General features: G+C 40.0%; 1 long non-coding RNA gene across 1 annotated transcript in view; it reads right to left on the bottom strand.

The window, feature by feature from the left end:
• Nucleotides 1-15094, bottom strand: part of LOC132346173 (uncharacterized) — a 39497-nt gene extending 24403 nt beyond the window's left edge. Inside the window, exon 1 of the long non-coding RNA XR_009495930.1 lies at nt 14979-15094. This is a non-coding gene — a long non-coding RNA (uncharacterized lncRNA). The remainder of the gene's footprint in view (nt 1-14978) is intronic.
• Between the last annotated feature and the right edge of the window lie 2457 nt (nt 15095-17551).

Genomic DNA, 17551 nt, shown 5'->3' with positions numbered 1-17551 from the left:
TATCTAAATCACATCTTTCTGGATCACCCACAACAAGTTGTAGTCTTCGAACTACCTCTGCTGTATCGTATCACACAGCCTTAAAAGAAGATGATCCCTCCCTCTACTCTTCCTGACAAAGAGTAGCAGTTTGTCTTGTTTCTTATAATGCCATTAATCCACGATCTTCCTCACCTCTAGCATGGGCCAGGCCATTATTGTCAGGGCTTCCCAGGTGGCACAGTGGTAAAGAATCCACCTGCCAATGCAGGAGACACAAGAGATGCGGCTTCAATTCCTAGGTATGGAATATCAACACACTCCCGTATTCTTGCCTGGAAAATCCCATGGACAGAGAAGCCTGGCAGGCTAAGTCCATGGGGTTGTGAAGAGTTAGATAAGACTAAGAGACTGAGCACACACAGGCCATTCTTGTCAATTCCCTGCTGTGTTAGTCATTTTAACCCAAAAGCTCTCATTTTACATCATCATTACGATATGTCCATTTCCCCAAAACCTCTTCACCACAATAAGTATATAGGTCATTCTCAGGGTGTTATTACCAAACTGCTCCTGCCTTTCTCCGTATCAGAAGATAAGAAAGGGCTATAAGGAAAGGAAGAATAAGTCAATGCATTTTTTGGCCCTAACTCAGAGACTTCTGTAGCAACCTCTCCTGACTGGCTGATGCAACATCCATACCTAATTTCTTGCTCCTTTGGTCCTTTCCACTATAGAACATGCAGTGAGTAAGTATGCACTTTTCTAGGCTTTTCTACAAGTAGGGCTAGCCATACAATATATGGTCTGCCCAATAAGATGTAGAAGTCTGCCAAGGTGAGAACAGTCCTGGGAAAGTTTTGGGTTCCTGATAAGAGAGGCCAATATTGCTGGCCTCGCCCAATCCCCCATCTTTCTGCTTTGAAGGTGAATACAGTAGCCAATGCTGGAGCAGCCATTTCGTGGCTCTACGGCAGCAAGTACAATGGAATGCTCATGGTGACATTATCAAGCTGTTGAACCAACTCCAGCCGCTGCCTGACTCTCTGGATCTTTGTTATGTGAGCCACTATGAATTGAGTTTACCACCATGTACAGGCAAAAGCATTCCTAGTTACTATACAGGGTCACCAAATGTCTTTCCAGAGCTATCTTTACAAGTTTCTCATCCTTTTCCCACTTTGAGAAAGAGCCTTTATTTAACAGTCTTTATTTTCCTGAAGAATGAATTATCCTTTTTTCTATTTCAGCATGATACCACAGACAAGCACATTTTTAGATTTTGTGTGCTTATGAATTTATTAATATCTATCACTACCTGACACTGTTATTTAACTACTATAATTATATTTATTGTTAATCTGTTAAAGTTGTTGCCAAAATGTTGATTAATTTTACTATATGTCATAAATATACCTTACTCAAAATTAATACCATAATGTATATGTTACTTATACTTTATTGATAAAATATCACTATAGCATCATATTATATATGTTATCTACTTATTGCTTTTCTTTTTCACTAGAATAAAAACAGTGCCTAGAATAATGCCTACCACCAAGTAACCATACAGTAAATATTTATTGAATAAATAAATGAATCTTACTTTTAAAATACTTTCTTAAAATTAGTCTGTTTCAGGCAAAAAAAAACATTTAATGGGTGTGTTATTAAGGGGTCAGTTTAAATGAGGGGTCCAGCTTGACATCCTACAGAAGCAGCCTTTTAAACACTGGCAATTAGTTTTTTAAATAAATTACATTCTTTGTTATTTAAATTCCCCATAGGCAATTAGACTTCTGGTTTTAAAATGGGAGTCTGGTAAGATGTCACTTTAGTAGACTCCTGTTTCGACCATGGTCCTTCTTAAATCTGCATCCGGGGCACAAAGTCAAATCACAACTTCTCTTCAGCCTCGGGGATCAGGAGCAAGATGCTGACCCACACTTTTGCCAGTTAGTTTCCAAATTCCCTTTCAAAGATCCCTTTATGATGAGCATCATTTTAAAATGCATACCCTCTGTTTTCTTCTATGCATGATTAAAATAAAGTCTTCATGAAAAAATTTTAAGTCCTCTCTGTTGAAAAGCAAAAACAAGAGAGCGAGAGAGGGTATCTGATAGCATGTGGTCTTTCCCAAGTTAAACAATGAATGTTAAAATTGCGCCTGTTTCTCTTAAGGGCCCTTCCCACCTCTGGAAACTGAGCAGATCTTCCCGTGTGAATTCTGGCCACCCCAGAGGTCATCCAAAGAGGGTGGATGATGACTCTATCACCAGAGAGGGACTCTTCATGGCCAATGTTACATCAGTGAGTGGCTCTGCCTGCCAGTACAGGGCTCCAGTCAGCTCTGACCGTTAACCAGATTTTCCCAGTGAGGCACCGGCTGACCACTTTCCAGAAGCCTGAAGGCTTCACTTGGTACATACAGGAAAAGCAGAGTACAGCATGACAAAATAAGTATACAATTCCCAGAGCTAAGTAGGTAAAGACCTTGAATTTGTTATTTATTGCTGCAGAACAAATTACCACAAACTTAGTAGCTCAGAGCACTTCACATTTACTATCACATAGTTTGGATGGGTCAGGAATTTGGGCACAGCTTGGCTGGGTCCTCTACCTCAACAGATTGCCATCAGGTGTCAGTCAGAGCTGGAGTCTTATCTGAGGGCTCGACTGGGGAAGGATCCACACCAACGCTCACGTGGTTGTTGGCAAGATTTAGCACCTTGCAGGCTGTTGGACTGAGGGCCTCAGTTCCTTGCTGGCTCATCTGCCAGAAGTCTCCTTCAGTTCCAGGTGGGCCTCTCCATAAGTGGGATCACAATATGGCAACTTGCTTCATCAGACAGCAAGGGAGAGTCACACATACTCAGGCTTCGGTCTTCATCTTCTTTTCCCACACATTCAGTCAGTCACTGTGCCTTACTCATTATAACACTGAAGTGTCTCTCAAGTCTGTCTCCCTCCACTCTAAATGCTAAAAATCAAGCACTCAGCATCTCTCTACAGAACTATCTCAATAGCTTTCTAATGGGTCTTTCTGACCCAGTGGGGGAGCTAGTAAAAGTTTAACAACTGACTCTCTAGGGGGCCGGTACAACCCTGATTTGTAGAATCTGCTGAACTACGTGGTATAAATACTCCCATCCTGGCTCATTTCAGGCTACCAAAGTCACATCCCTGATGACAGAAGCTCAGTACACAGTGTTATACACTGCTTACACTGTGCAGATATAGTATATACATAGATAACCTCGAGAGCTTAGATAATGGCAAAATAAGATAATTAGGAAGTGATATGCCCTGAGTATTTATTGTCTTTGTTTTCAAAATAACTTAATAATAACTTTATATAATTTAATATCTAACAACATTCATATTCAATAACCTACTCAGAAAATTCCTGAACACCCAACAACTGGCTCTCACAGCTGATGATACATACCCCCGGAGCACACCACAGCCCAGCCTCTTGTCTCTGGACAAGCTGTTCTTCAAAGCACAGCAAACATCTTAACACAAATCTGGTCATGTCACTGTCCCTGTTCGTTTTGGTGGTGTCTCATACCTACAGCTCTGACCATGAATCATCCTCTGACCACACCTATGGCTCCAACTGCGTTTTAGGTCACAATTAAACATAATGGTAATAACAGCAGTAACAGAACCTAACAGTTATTGAACATTTACTCTGTGCTATTTAGCATGCATGTATTACTTCATTTAATCTGTACAACCATCGTAGGAACTAGCCACTCTTAGTGTCCCCATTTTGTAGGTGAGAAAAATGAAGTGTGTTTCAGTGACCTGTAAAAGTTCACACATAGAGTAAGTAATGAAAGAAAGTGAAAGTCGCTCAGTTGGGTCCGACTCTTTGCGACCCCATGGACTGTACAACTCCAGGCCAGAATACTGGAGTGGGTAGCCATTCCCTTCTCCAAGAGAGTTTCCTGGATCAAACCCAGGTCTCCCGCATTGCCGATGGATTCTTTACCAGCTGAGCCACCAGGGAAGTCTAATAATAAAATCCAGATTTTTAGGACTAAGCTTCATCAATCAATTACCATTCTCTAACCTGGAGGGTGACTTGACTAACTAATGGACTATCCCCATCTGCAGAGATGCTTGACTGCCATCCGTGGCTATACTAAGAGGATGTGGCTTTTCTTTTCTTTTCTTTTTTTTAAGAAAAAATAACTTTCAGGGGAATATTCTCCTGATGGCTTTCATCATTGAACTTAGTAAAGCAATCTTAAAATTTCAAGAACAACAAAGCTCTTCACATGCATTGTGTTCTTCCCATCTTTCTCCAATTGCATACTTTTTTCCTCTGTCTAAAATGCCGCATCTCCACTGAACCCAGCACCACATCAGCCTATTCTTCTCACACTGCTTCAGAGTATCTAGTTCAGTGGTAATCTAAATGGGGAGGCAAGAGACACTGAGAGGCTCAAGAATGTACAGCCAACACTGAGAGTCCAGGAACACTGGGATCAATGCTTATTTGGGGCAATGAGATTTTTTTACCATCAAAAAAAAAATTTTAATCAGAAAATCATTTTATCCAAATGCAAAGGCACAGAAGAAATAGGTAAGGTGTCTTATGGTTGAAACAGTTGAAATGTATTTGTTAAAATGGGGTCTAGCTCACCATTCCTTCTTAAGTGAAGTCGCTCAGTCATATCCGACTCTTTGTGACCCCGTGGACTGTAGCCTACCAGGCTCCTCCGTCCATGGGATTCTCCAGGCAAGAATACTTAAGCTACCATTAAATTAGATAGAATGAAAGTGACAAAGACAGGGAGAAAGAGAGAACAAGAGGGGAAGGAAGGGGAAGGAAAAAGAGGATGGAAGGAGAGAGCACAGAACGCAAAATACCATCCATCACTTAACTTGAAGACAGCTTGTTGCCAAGATCTGTGTGGCATGCAGAAGTCTAGAAAACTACAGTAGTTCCCCCTGTATCTGCAGGGGATACATTCCAAGAACCCCCAGCAGATGCCTGAAACTGCATATAGTACCAGACCCTATATATATAGGCTATATATACACTATGTTTTCTTCCTATAATATACACCTATGATAAAGTTTAATTTATAAATTATGCACAGTAAAAGATTGACAAGAACTAATAATAGAATAATTATAACAATATACTATAGTAAAAGTGATGTGAATGTGATTTCTCTCTCTAAACATCTTGGTCTGTACTCACCCTTCTTGTGATATGTGAAATGATAAAAAACCTGCCTAGTGAGGTGAATGATGTAGGCATCATGATATAATGTTAGGTTACTACTGATCTTCTGACCCTATTTCAGAAGGAAGATCATCTGGCTCCAGTGATCCTGCATCCCTGAGCTACAATGATGTTGATGCTTGGATGTCAGGAGCAAAATATGTCAGTAGTTGGGGATCCCAGGTAGGACCCAGTGGGACAGAATGAGATTTCATCATGCTAATTAGAACAACACACAATTTAGACCTTCTGGACTTTTATGCTTAATATTTTGGGGCCACAGTTGACTTCAACTGAAACAGTGGACAGTGAAACTGAGAGAAAGACCCTATGGCCCTTTTAAGACCCTATGGCCCTTTGCCTGCCTACTGTCTGTAGAAAAACTTTAGCCAAAGAATAAGTTTAATCAGAGAAATGAGAAAATGCAGAAACAAAGCAATACAGTCAAAGGAGACTAAATAAGAACAGTTTGGTCATGAAGCATAGACCTTTAGTTCCTTCTCAAGGGCTATAGAAAATATTCTGAGCCATATCCTGTGAGCTGTATTATAGATTCTGAAACGCTCACCAGTAAGAAGTTAACAACATGACGACCGGACTGTAGCCTTGACATGAGATGCCACGAGTCCAAGGATTGGCCTCAAAGAAATGGAACCAAACCAAAATCTCCTGCCTTAGCAGGTGGATTATTTGCCACTGAGCCACCAGGGAAGCCCTAGGAAACCCTGTTGTAATGGAAATAATAATCAAATGGCAGCCTATTTTTGAGCCTTTCGAGGGGTCTCTGCTTAGACACACTTTACCTACATGATTGCACTTAGCTCCACTCTTCCTGATGAGGAATAGCAGTTTGTCTTGTTTCTAATAATCCCATTAATACACTATCTTCCTCACCCCTTGCATGGAGCCAGGCCATTATTGTCAGGGCTTCCCAGGTGGCAGGTGACATCAAAGGCTCTTCTGGAGCAAACGGACCAACCAACCAGCCTCTAGGATTGCTGTCAGGCATTAGGTCCAAGTCACAATTTTTGGTGGCATAATTTGACCACCTGAGTCTATATAATTAGGAATCTTGTTTTACACAATTTTGACAGATTCTGTTGATAAGAGGAACAAAACTGAACAACAAAGCAAGCAGAAGGAGGCACACAGATCCTGGGAACCTCAGCAAGTTTGTCTCAGGCAGACAGGAAGCTAACAAACCAGGTATGTGAGTGTGTGTAACCATGAAAACTTTGAATTAGTTGCCAGACAGAGTAAGTGCCCTAAAACCAAGATACATTTTAAAATGCTTTTATTCTGAATATTTATTCATAGGTCAAGCCTCATTTTTCATTTCATTAATGCATTCATATTGCACCTGTTTTCCTCTCCCTTAGGTGCTTTACATATCCAAATGAACAAATACCAATTCACTCCAGGTTCCTTTGCAGCCTCTTAACTCTCGGCCTCTGACATTCCCTTTCCCTCCCTCCTTCCTTCACTGAATCCTGCTTTCTTGGACTTTCTCAATCCCCCATGCACGGTCCCACAATTACCACCCTTAACCTCTCCCACATGTCTCCTTTTGTTTGCCCTGAAAGACACCAGACTAGGAGTAATTTTCCTTTGATTTAAAATCCAGGCATAAGAAAAGCCTTATTGATTCAGTTTCAGCATCTGGTTGTAGGGAGAAGGTAGTAACAAGAATTTGTATTTCCAGGTGTGGTTTTTTTCTCAAGATGCTTTAAGCAACACTGTGTTTAAACAACCAGACTCAACTGATCAGTTTGAATAGTTAAATATATGAGTTCCAGTCCTCCACATTCTCTACAACACTTAGTATTGTCAATTTGTAAAATTTTAAGCATTCTCCTAATGGTTGGGAATAGCTCACGAAAGTATTATCTTGTATTTCTCTAATGGCTATTGATGAGGAGGATTTTTTTTTATGCTTATTGGCTATTGAGATATTCCCTTTTGAAGAGGATTATTTGAACTTTTTGTCCATTTTTAATTGGATATTCTTTACCTACTGATTTGGAGAAATTTTAAAAATAAAGTCTAGGGGCTAATCCTTTGTCTAATATTTGTGATGTAATTATCTCTTCCATCTAATATAAATATGTCTCTGTTGCTTGTCATTTCACTTTCCTTCATGGTAAGAAAAGAGTCTTGATTTTCAAGAAGTCCATTTATCAACATTTCACTTTAAAGTTAGTTCTTTTTGTGTCTTATTTAAAGAATCTGCATATTCCTAGGTCTTAAAATATATTCTCCAATGTTATCTTCTAGAATATTTATTTCATATTAAGGAATATGATCCACCAAAAATTGATTTTTGTGTACAGCCTGAGATAAGGGCCAAAGTCTTTTTTTCCCCATATTTATATCCAATTGATCTAGCACAATTTATCGAAGAAGGAAAATGGCCATTGGCACTGTACTACCGTGGCACATTGGTCATAAATCCAGTGGCCAGGGATATATATGAGTCTGTTTTTGGACTTTCTATACTATTCCTTTAGTTAATTTGTCTGTCCTTGGGCCAACAGTGTTAATTATGATGGCTTTCTAAGAAGTTTTGATATCTGAAAGTCTACAGCCTCCAATTTCATTCTTCAAGATTGTCTTCACTACTTTTAACTTTTGAATTTACATATAAATTTTAGAATCAATTTGTCATTTTCCATTTTTAAAAACCTGTCGGAATTTTATTAACATGTCATTAGATTGATAGCTCAGTCTGGGGAGAACTGATGTCTTTTTCATACTGTGCCTCTAATCCAGAGATGTTACAGTCCTCCATTTACCGAAGTCTTTAATTTCTGTCAATTATATTTTATAGTTTTCTGTATAGAAGCCTTGTATTTGTTACATATTCCCTGACTATTTAATATATTTGCTGCTGCTGCTAAGTCACTTCAGTCGTGTCCGACTCTGTGCCACCCCATAGATGGCAGCCCACCAGGCTCCTCCGTCCCTGGGATCCTTCAGGCAAGAATATTGGAGTGGGTTGCCATTTCCCTCTCCAGTGCATGCATGCATGCTAAGTCACTTCAGTTGTGTCCAATTCTGTGTGACCCTATGGACAGCAGCCCACCAGGCTCCTCTGTCCACAGGACTCTCTAGGCAAGAATACTGGAGTGGGTTGCCATTTAATGTATTTGATGTTAGTATAAATGGCATCTTTTTAAAACTTTACTTTCTAATTTGGTGCAGCTGATATAAGTAAATACAATTGATATTCGTATGCTGACTTTATTGTATACAATAGCCTGACTAAACTACCCATTAATTCTAACAGTTCATTTGTAGATGTTTTAGAACCTCTTTATACACAATCATATCATCTGCAAACAAAAACTTTTATTTCTTCCTGTATAATACTCACATATGTTGTTTCATTGTCTTATCTCATTGCACTGGCTAAGAATCTCAATATAATAATGATTAAAAGTAGTGGTAACAGACATCCTTGTCTCATTCCTAATATCAGGGCAAATACTTTCACTATTAAATCATTAAGAATAAAGTTTGCTGTTGATCTAGCAGGGAAGGATCTTTGATTCCTTTTGTAATTAAGAAGGTTACTTTTTAATCCCAGCTTGCTAAGGACTTTTTTATAAGTTGGTATTGAATTTTATCAAATGTGGTTTCTTCATTCATTGAGGTGATCTTTTCTTTTCCCCTTCACTCTGTTAAAATTTCTGCTTAATTCCACTATGATCAGAGAATATACTCTGTATGATTTTGGTTTTTTCAAATTTGTTGAGACATATTTTATGACCCAGCATATGTTCTGCTTTGATAAATATTCCACATTCACTTGAAAAGAAAGTGTATACCTGCAGGCATTCCATACAATAGTCTATATATGCAGTGAGGTAAATTTTGTGGATCATGCTGTTCACATTTTTTATGTGCTTACCTAAATTTTGTCTGAAAATCAATAGCAGAAAAATAATTATAAAATCACCAAATGTTTGGAAGTTAAGCAATATAATACTAATTAATCCATGAATCAGAAATATTCATAATAAAACTTAGGTAAAACAGAGCTTAGAGAAAAATTTATAACTTTAATGCTTATCTTGGAAGAAAAGTAAAGCTTAAATTTTTTATTGTTTTTATTTCCCTTTTAAGTTGGCTTTTTTAACATTATGAAATGTCTTTTTATTTGTAACAGTACTTCTCAGCTGAGGACATTTGGTAAGGTCTAGAGATAACTTTCGGAGAAGGCAATGGCACCCCACTCCAGTACCCTTGCCTAGAAAGTCCCATGGACAGAGGAGCCTGGTAGGCTGCAGTCCATGGGGTCGCTAAGAGTCAGATATGACTGAGCGTCTTCATTTTCACTTTTCACTTTCATGCATTGGAGAAGGAAATGGCAACCCACTCCAGTGTTCTTGCCTGGAGAATCCCAGGGATGGGGGAGCCTCGTGGGCTGCCATCTATGGGGTCACACAGAGTCGGACACAACTGAAGCGACTTAGCAGCAGTAGCAACAGAGATAACTTTGGTTGCCATAATTTGGGGTGGTGGGTGCTATAGATGTCTAATGAGTAGGAACCAGGGATGCTTGCTGATAAGCATCCTACAGTGCACAGGACAGCCCTCCCCTGCCTCCAACAAAGAATTATCTAGTCCAAAGCTCAGTAGTGCTGAAGAACTGAGTAACCAAACCCTGTTCTATAGTGTGACTTCTTGCCTTAAAATCTACTTTATCTGATATTAATTTAATTAATATCCATATGGGATCTTTTTTTTTTTTTTTTTGGCCTGAGGAATTCTCTTTATTATTCCTTTTGGTGTTCATATTCTAGAGATTAATTTCATCAGCTTTTGTTTATCTCAAAATGTCATTTTTTATTTTACCTTCATTTTAAACAATGTTTTCTTGGTAGAAAATTCGAGGTTGACAGTCACTTTCTTCTGCCATTTAACAGATGCCATTCTATATTTATCTAGGTTATCTTAGTTCTCACAAAAGTCAGGTGTTACTCATATTTTTGCTCCTGGGCATGTTTCTTTTCTTTCTGACTCCTTTTAAATTTTTATTTTTGATTTTGTCTTTTCTTTAGTTTATTATGATACGTCTAAGTATGGTTTTCTTTGCATTTATCCTAATTATAATACATTGAACTTCTGTGTCTGTGGTTTGATGTCACATGGATTTATAAAAATTGTCAATATTTTTTTTCTATTTATTTTAATTGGAAGCTAATTACTTTACAACATTGTGGTGGTTTTTGCCATACATTCACATGAGTCAGCCATGGGTGTACATGTGTTCCCCATCCTGAACCCCCTTCCCACCTGCCTCCCCATCCCATTCCTCAAGGACATCCCAGTGCACCAGCCCTGAGCACCCTGCCTCATGCATCGAACCTGGACTGCCAATCCGTTTCACATATGATAATATACATGTTTCAAGGCTATCAACCAATATATTTTCAAACCTTACTTCAGACCCATTTTCTCTCTTTTTGTTTTCTAGGACCTCAGGTACATACATTTAGATACATATATACATACATTTCGGAGAAGGCAATGGCACCCCACTCCAGTACTCTTGCCTGGAGACTCCCATGGACAGAGGAGCCTGGTGGGCCGCAGTCCGTGGGGTCACTAAGGGTCAGACACGACTGAGCGACTTCACTTTCACTTTTCACCTTCATGCATTGGAGAAGGAAATGGTGACCCACTCCAGTGTTCTTGCCTGGAGAATCCCAGGGACGGCAGAGCCTGGTGGGCTTCCATCTATGGGGTCACACAGAGTTGGACACGACTGAAGCGACTTAGAGGTAGCGGTAGTGGTATACATACATTTAGGTACATACATTAGCTTTTCGTCATTTCTATATATATCTTATATTACATACTTTCTCCGTCTGTGTATCAATCTGGATATTTTCTACTAACCTGTCTTCCAGTTCAATAATCTTCTTTAATATGAGTTCTAATCTGCTATTAAACTCATCTTTGAATTATTAAGTTATTGTAATTGCAGTTATAAAACTCCTATTTGATTCATTTATATAGGTTCTTGTTCTCTGGTGAAATTTTCCATTGTTTCCTCTATTTTATTAAGCACATTAATCACAGTTGTTTTAAACTATGCCTGTGTCTGAGAACTGCAGTATCTGAATCACCTGTGAGTCTGTCTCTTCTGTAGATTTCCCTTGGGTTTTCTTTTTCTTGTTTGTTGTTGTTCGGGATTTTTGTTTGTCTTTTATTTTGTTTTGTTTTCAGTCCTTTGATCCTGTTTCCTAATATGCCTGATAATCTCGTGTTTTAATGTGTGAGAAATCCTGTCTGTGTATAATTCCACAGAGAATTTTTTTTTTCCTGGAAGACAGAGAACTGAGAGATCCTTCTGATCCAGTAAGGTGAGTCTATTTCTGGTTTCCCCTTGTCCCAGTGCTAGGTCCGCCAGGAGTCCCAAGTGAAAACTACAGCTCATTACCAGCTCCCCCCACACACACACCTTCCTGAATTCCAATTTAAGTCTCCTTAACACTGTGACAGGAGAAGGCAATGGCACCCCACTCCAGTACTCTTGCCTGGAAAAGCCCATGGACAGAGGAGCCTGGTGGGCTGCAATCCATGGGGTCGCGAAGAGTCGGACACGACTGAGCGACTTCACTTTCACTTTTCACTTTCATGCATTGGAGAAGGAAATGGCAACCCACTCCAGTGTTCTTGTCTGGAGAATCCCAGGGACAGGGGAGCCTGGTGGGCTGCTGTCTATGGGGTCGGACACGACTGAAGTGACTTAGCAGCAGCAGCAGCAGCAGCAGCAACACTGTGACATCACCCTCTCTGCTTAGCTTTTTAGACTCTTGTTTCTACTCTCTGCTTATTTTATCAGCATCTCATTCCAAGCATGTACTTCTTAGGATGTGACAAATGACTCAAGGAAAAACTACAGGCAGGATACTGGGATCAATATCCTACAGTACTCTTTCCTCTAAGATCTCACTCCTCAAGTCTTGGCTGCCTTAGCAATCTTGAACACCAGTGTTTGACTCCTAGCCTAATGAACCCACTTGGTACAAGGCTTTTGTCTAGACTTTGTGCCCTGAGCTATAATTGGCTGTGTTCCACACAGAAAAATTGATAGTGAACGTAAGACTTGCTTCAGTGCATTTTTCTTCTCATTGGAACTTTGATCTGTCAAGTCCTGCCTGCCTTGATTTCCCTTTGTTGCCTTCAAACATCTGTTTTACAGTTGCACTTAGCAGGAAGGTTAGTCTGATACTAGCTACTCCATCTTAATCGAAAGCACAAGTGGTAACTACTTTTTAATAGGCTATAAGCAATACAAAGTTAAGAACTAATTGGATTCATTAAATTATTTGGCTAATTAGACTAATAACTACCTTGAATTTCCACAGCACTATTCTTCCAAGGATTTCAAAGTACTTCCACACATTAACAAAGGGCCATTACTAGTTCCCTCTAGCTCTAATTTGTAAACTTAAAACGGAGTAATGGAAGAAAATAACTTCAGTTCCCAGGTACATAGGTATCCCAAGAAATTAGATAAAAACTGTACTAACATGCTGACTCCCAAAATCATTGAAGTGCTTTAAAATCCTAGGAAGTAGACTCCCCTCAAGTACACTGTGATTCATATTAAGCCTGTTACTCTCCATAACCTCTAGTGACCAAAAGCGATATGGAATGTATGTAGCTGGTACTAAGTGCTGGTTTGGATACTTCATCAAGCCAAGTGAATAGACTGCATTAAGACTACTCAAATATGCTTTTTAAAATATAATTATAGGCAAAAGTGAGAGATAATGCTGGTTCTATTCCAGACCATCACAATAAAGCGAGTATCACAATAAAGTGGATCACAAAAAAAATTTTTTGGTGGGGAGGGGTGGTTCCCAGTGCGTAGAAAAGTTGTGTGGGACTTCCCTGGTGGTCCAGGGGCTCAGACTCCAAGCTCCCAAAGCAGGAGGCTGAGGTTTGATCCCTGGTCCAGGAAATAGATCCCCCATGCTACCGCTAAGAACTCACATGCCACAGCTAAGACCCAGTACAGTCAAATAAATAAATAATTTTTTTAGGTTATGTTTACACTATACTGTAGTCTACTGGGTGCAATAACATTGGTGGTTTAGTCACTAAGTCATGTCCAACTCTTGCGACCCCATGGACTGTAGCCCACCAGGCTCCTCTGTCCATGGGATTTTCCAGGCAAGAATACTGGAGTGGGTTGTCATTTCCTTCTCCAGGGCATCTTCCCAACCCAGCAATCGAACCCGGGTCTCCTGCATTGCAGGCAGATTCTTTACCAACTGAGCTATGTCTTTTTAAAATGTCCACAGCTTAATTTTTTTAAAAAAATACTTTATTGCTAGAAAAAATTCTATCCACCCTCTAACAATGAAGGGTGGCCACAAACCTTCAGTCTGTAAAAGAAACACAATATCTGTGAAGCTTGATAAAGGAAAGCACAATAAAATGAAATATGCCTATTGGAGTGAAATAATTTTCCATAAGATTTATAGGATAACAAATACTGCAGTTTAATTCAGAATTGGTTTTCTCATGTAAGCAATGCTATGACAATATTACAAACCATATTCTGTTTATCCTTTCAAGTTCACTGTACCAGTATCCTTTGAAGTGGTATTTTTTTCTATAAAGTTGCAGTTTTTTCCATGCCTTCTCTCTAGAATTGGCATTAAACCTGGACTTCTTACAAATTCTTTCCAGAGAAATATATTCAGCTTATAAAAAAAAATCTGAAGATCAAAAATAACCAAAAACCTCAATGGGGAGAAAAATTACTAAATAAGCAATAAGAGCCTGTGGACCTGAGCTCTATATCATAGCAAATAGTTACAAATGAAACACAAAGCACCCAATAGACACCCAATAAATATTTGATGATATTGATTTCTTGCATCCTACGATGAGTTTTTAGTGGGGCTTTGATAGTAATTGGGTACCTCATCTTAATACCTTGACACAAGGGAATTTGGAATAATCCATCATCACGCTTCCCCAAGATTCCCAATAACAAGCACCACAAGCTGGGTGAGAATAGGTTGACCTCATAAGGGCCCATGCAGCCCTGTGACTTGAGAATTAATAATAAATGGAGGCTGGCATTTTTATAGCCAATTTCTGCCCAGAATTGAAAGTATCTCATAGAGACTGGCTGGGCTTCTTACCTTTTCTTGAAAGACTAGGAAGAAAGAAATATGGCGATGTCCATTTTATAGCACAGAAATCAAATATTTCAATAAAGGTCACATAACATGCCCAGCTCAGCTAGGGCAAGTACCTGGGTGTCCCCAGTACCTGTCAAATGAGTTATTGACTAGTGTTAATTTCCTGCTTGCTGTTACTCCTACTACAGACCAAATCCTAACTACTAGACTGTTTCTAACAGTGATACCGTCCTTATGTCTGCAAATGGACCACACTGGTATAACTCTTTTAATGCTCAGCTCACACCTATTTTGTCCCGTTTATGAATAAGCAGTAAAGCAAAACTATATAAGTGGGAAAGGAAGGGTGAATTGGGCACTCATTTCCTTCTTGCATTTACCAAAAAAAATTTGCCACCTTATTGTATATTTCTATGGGGTCGCACAGAGTCGGGCACGACTGAAGCGACTTAGCACGGCAGCAGCAGTAAGTTATTATCACCTGTAAAATGAAGGTAAAAGACAGGATAGGTAAAATAGGGCTTTTAGCACAGTAAGGTTAAAAAGGGCTTCCCAGGTGGCACTAGTGGTAAAGAACCCACCTGTCAATGCAGGAGACATAAAAGGTGTGGGTTCGATCCCTGGGTCAGGAAGATCCCTGGAGGAGGACATGGCAATCCACTTCAGTAGTCTTGCCTGGAGAATCCCATGGACAGAAGGGCCTGGCAGGATACAATCAATGGGGTCGCAAAGAGTCAGACACAACTGAAGCAACTTAACACACAACACACCCAAGGTTAAAAAAGAGTAGTTCAGATCCTAAACAACCACATGCTTCACAAAGCTTAAAAAACCTAAATGGAGAAGTTTTAGAAACTATATCAGTATCATTGGAGTTTGTGCAATGAATAAATCAAATATTTATCACTTCTTGACTCCTGTATTATAACTGTTACTCACAATGAGAAAATCCATGGTTTATGGTGTAAACCAACTGCTACTTTTTAGATAAAGACATATAAGTCTATAAATTCAGTAATGCTGTTTCCACTGGTTAACAGCATGCAATATGCTGAACTTCCATTATAACCTTGAACCCATCTCACCAGTCTTGGGATAAAAGGAAAATTGTGTTGGGACGCATCAAACTGCCTCTTGAGAAATCTGTATGCAGGTCAGGAAGCAACAGTTAGAACTGAACATGGAACAACAGACTGATTCCCAATTGGGAAAGGAGTACATCAAGACTGTATATTGTCACCCTGCTTATTTAACTTATATGCAGAGTACATCATGAGAAACACTGGGCTGGAATAAGCACAAGCTGGAGTCAAGATTGCTGGAAGAAATATCAATAACCTCAGATATGCAGATGACACCACCCTTATGGCAGAAAGTGAAGAACTAAAGAGCCTCTTGATGAAAGTGAAAGAGGAGAGTCAAAAAGTTGGCTTAAAACTCAACATTCAGAAAACTAAGATCATGGCATCTAGTCCCATCACTTCATGGCAAATAGATGGGGAAACAGTGGAAACAGTGTCAGACTTTATTTTTCTGGGATCCAAAATCACTGCAGATGGTGACTGCAGCCATGAAATTAAAAGACTCTTACTCCTTGGAAGAATAAGCTATGACCAACCTAGACAGCACATTAAAAGGCAGAGACATTACTTTGCCAACAAAGGTCCATCTAGTCAAAGATATGGTTTTTCCAGTGGTCATGTATGGATATGAGAGTTGGACTATAAAGAAAGCTGAGCCCCTGAAGAATTGATGCTTTTGAACTGTGGTGTTAGAGAAGACTCTTGAGAGTCCCTTGGACTGCAAGAAGATCCAACCAGTCCATCCTAAAGGAAATCAGTCCTGAATATTCATTGGAAGGACTGATGCTGAAGCTGAAACTCCCAATATTTTGGCCACCTGATGTGAAGAACTGACTCATTGGAAAAGACTCTGATGCTGGGAAAGATTGGGGGAGGGAGGAGAAGGGGATGGCAGAGGATGAGATGGCTGGATGGCATCACCAACTCAATGGACATGAGTTTGAGTGAACTCCGGGAGTTGGTGATGGACATGGAGGCCTGAAATGCTGCAGTCCATGGGGTCGCAAAGAGTTGGACATGACTGAGCAACCGAACTGAAGTGATTGAAACTGCCAGAAGGAGCAGCTCAAATACATCCCAATATCCAGCCAACACCTAGCAAATGTCTAAAGGTTGGTAAAGGTAAGTGTGGCTCAGTAGTAAAGAATCTACCTATCAATGCAGGAGATGTGGGAGACTCTGGTTCGACCCCTGGGTTAGGAAGATCCCCTGGAGGACGGCATGGCAACTCACTCCAGTATTCTTGCCTGAAGAATCCCATGGACAGAAGAGCCTGGCTAGCTACAGTCCATAGGGTCACAAAGAGTCAGAGACAACTGAGTGAATGAGCATGCACACACACACAAAGGTAAGTGTACCCACTGGGAATAGATGTGGAAAATGGATTAGGGGAACACATCTGCTATAGGGCTTGCTTTATTTTGTCTTGCTGATGTGAGTGGACTTCAACCTCCTTGTTCCTACAACCCTTTCCTATGTGAAGTTCGGCAGAAACTACAGCTATCAACCACCCTCCAAGGGAGACAGAGAGTCAGCAGGGAGGTAGAACACCAGCTCACCCCAGGGTTACTACTTGAGCCTGCTTGTTCCCCCTCTCTCCAAGAGTCTCCAACCCACTATCCTGTCAGGAATCAGACTCCCAGTTACCTCTTCCTCTTTTTGTGATCAGCTCACTCATTCCCTCCAAAAAGGACTTTGCTCTAGATTAAACTCCTCACCTCCTAGATTAAACTGCTACCATTTCTCAGGTTGCATTCAGAATCAGAAAATCCAAGAAATATATTCACAGATGTTCCCTTGTTTATTTGTTGACTCTGTGTAATTTGTTTGCCCTAATTTGTTTTTGTCTACCTTGGGACTTCCCTTTTTAATTTCCCTTTCTCTGTTTACCCCTCTTTGTGGAGCAGCGGTCTGTTAAGCTGTGAGAGGCACACGCCAAATTAAAAAAAAAAAAATGCACTGCAGATTGTTTTAAGCATGGGCTGCCCCTTTGGGCCTGAAGGCCTTGCTTGAAGCCTGCACCTGCTCCTCCTCCTGAGACACAGGGCTCCTGATCTTTATCCCCTGCCTTT

The sequence above is a fragment of the Bos taurus genome, chromosome 9 (assembly GCF_002263795.3).
Source record: "Bos taurus isolate L1 Dominette 01449 registration number 42190680 breed Hereford chromosome 9, ARS-UCD2.0, whole genome shotgun sequence".
Classification (NCBI taxonomy): domain Eukaryota; kingdom Metazoa; phylum Chordata; class Mammalia; order Artiodactyla; family Bovidae; genus Bos; species Bos taurus.
Note: the sequence above shows the minus strand (reverse complement) of the source record. Positions and strands in the feature narration are given on the sequence as shown.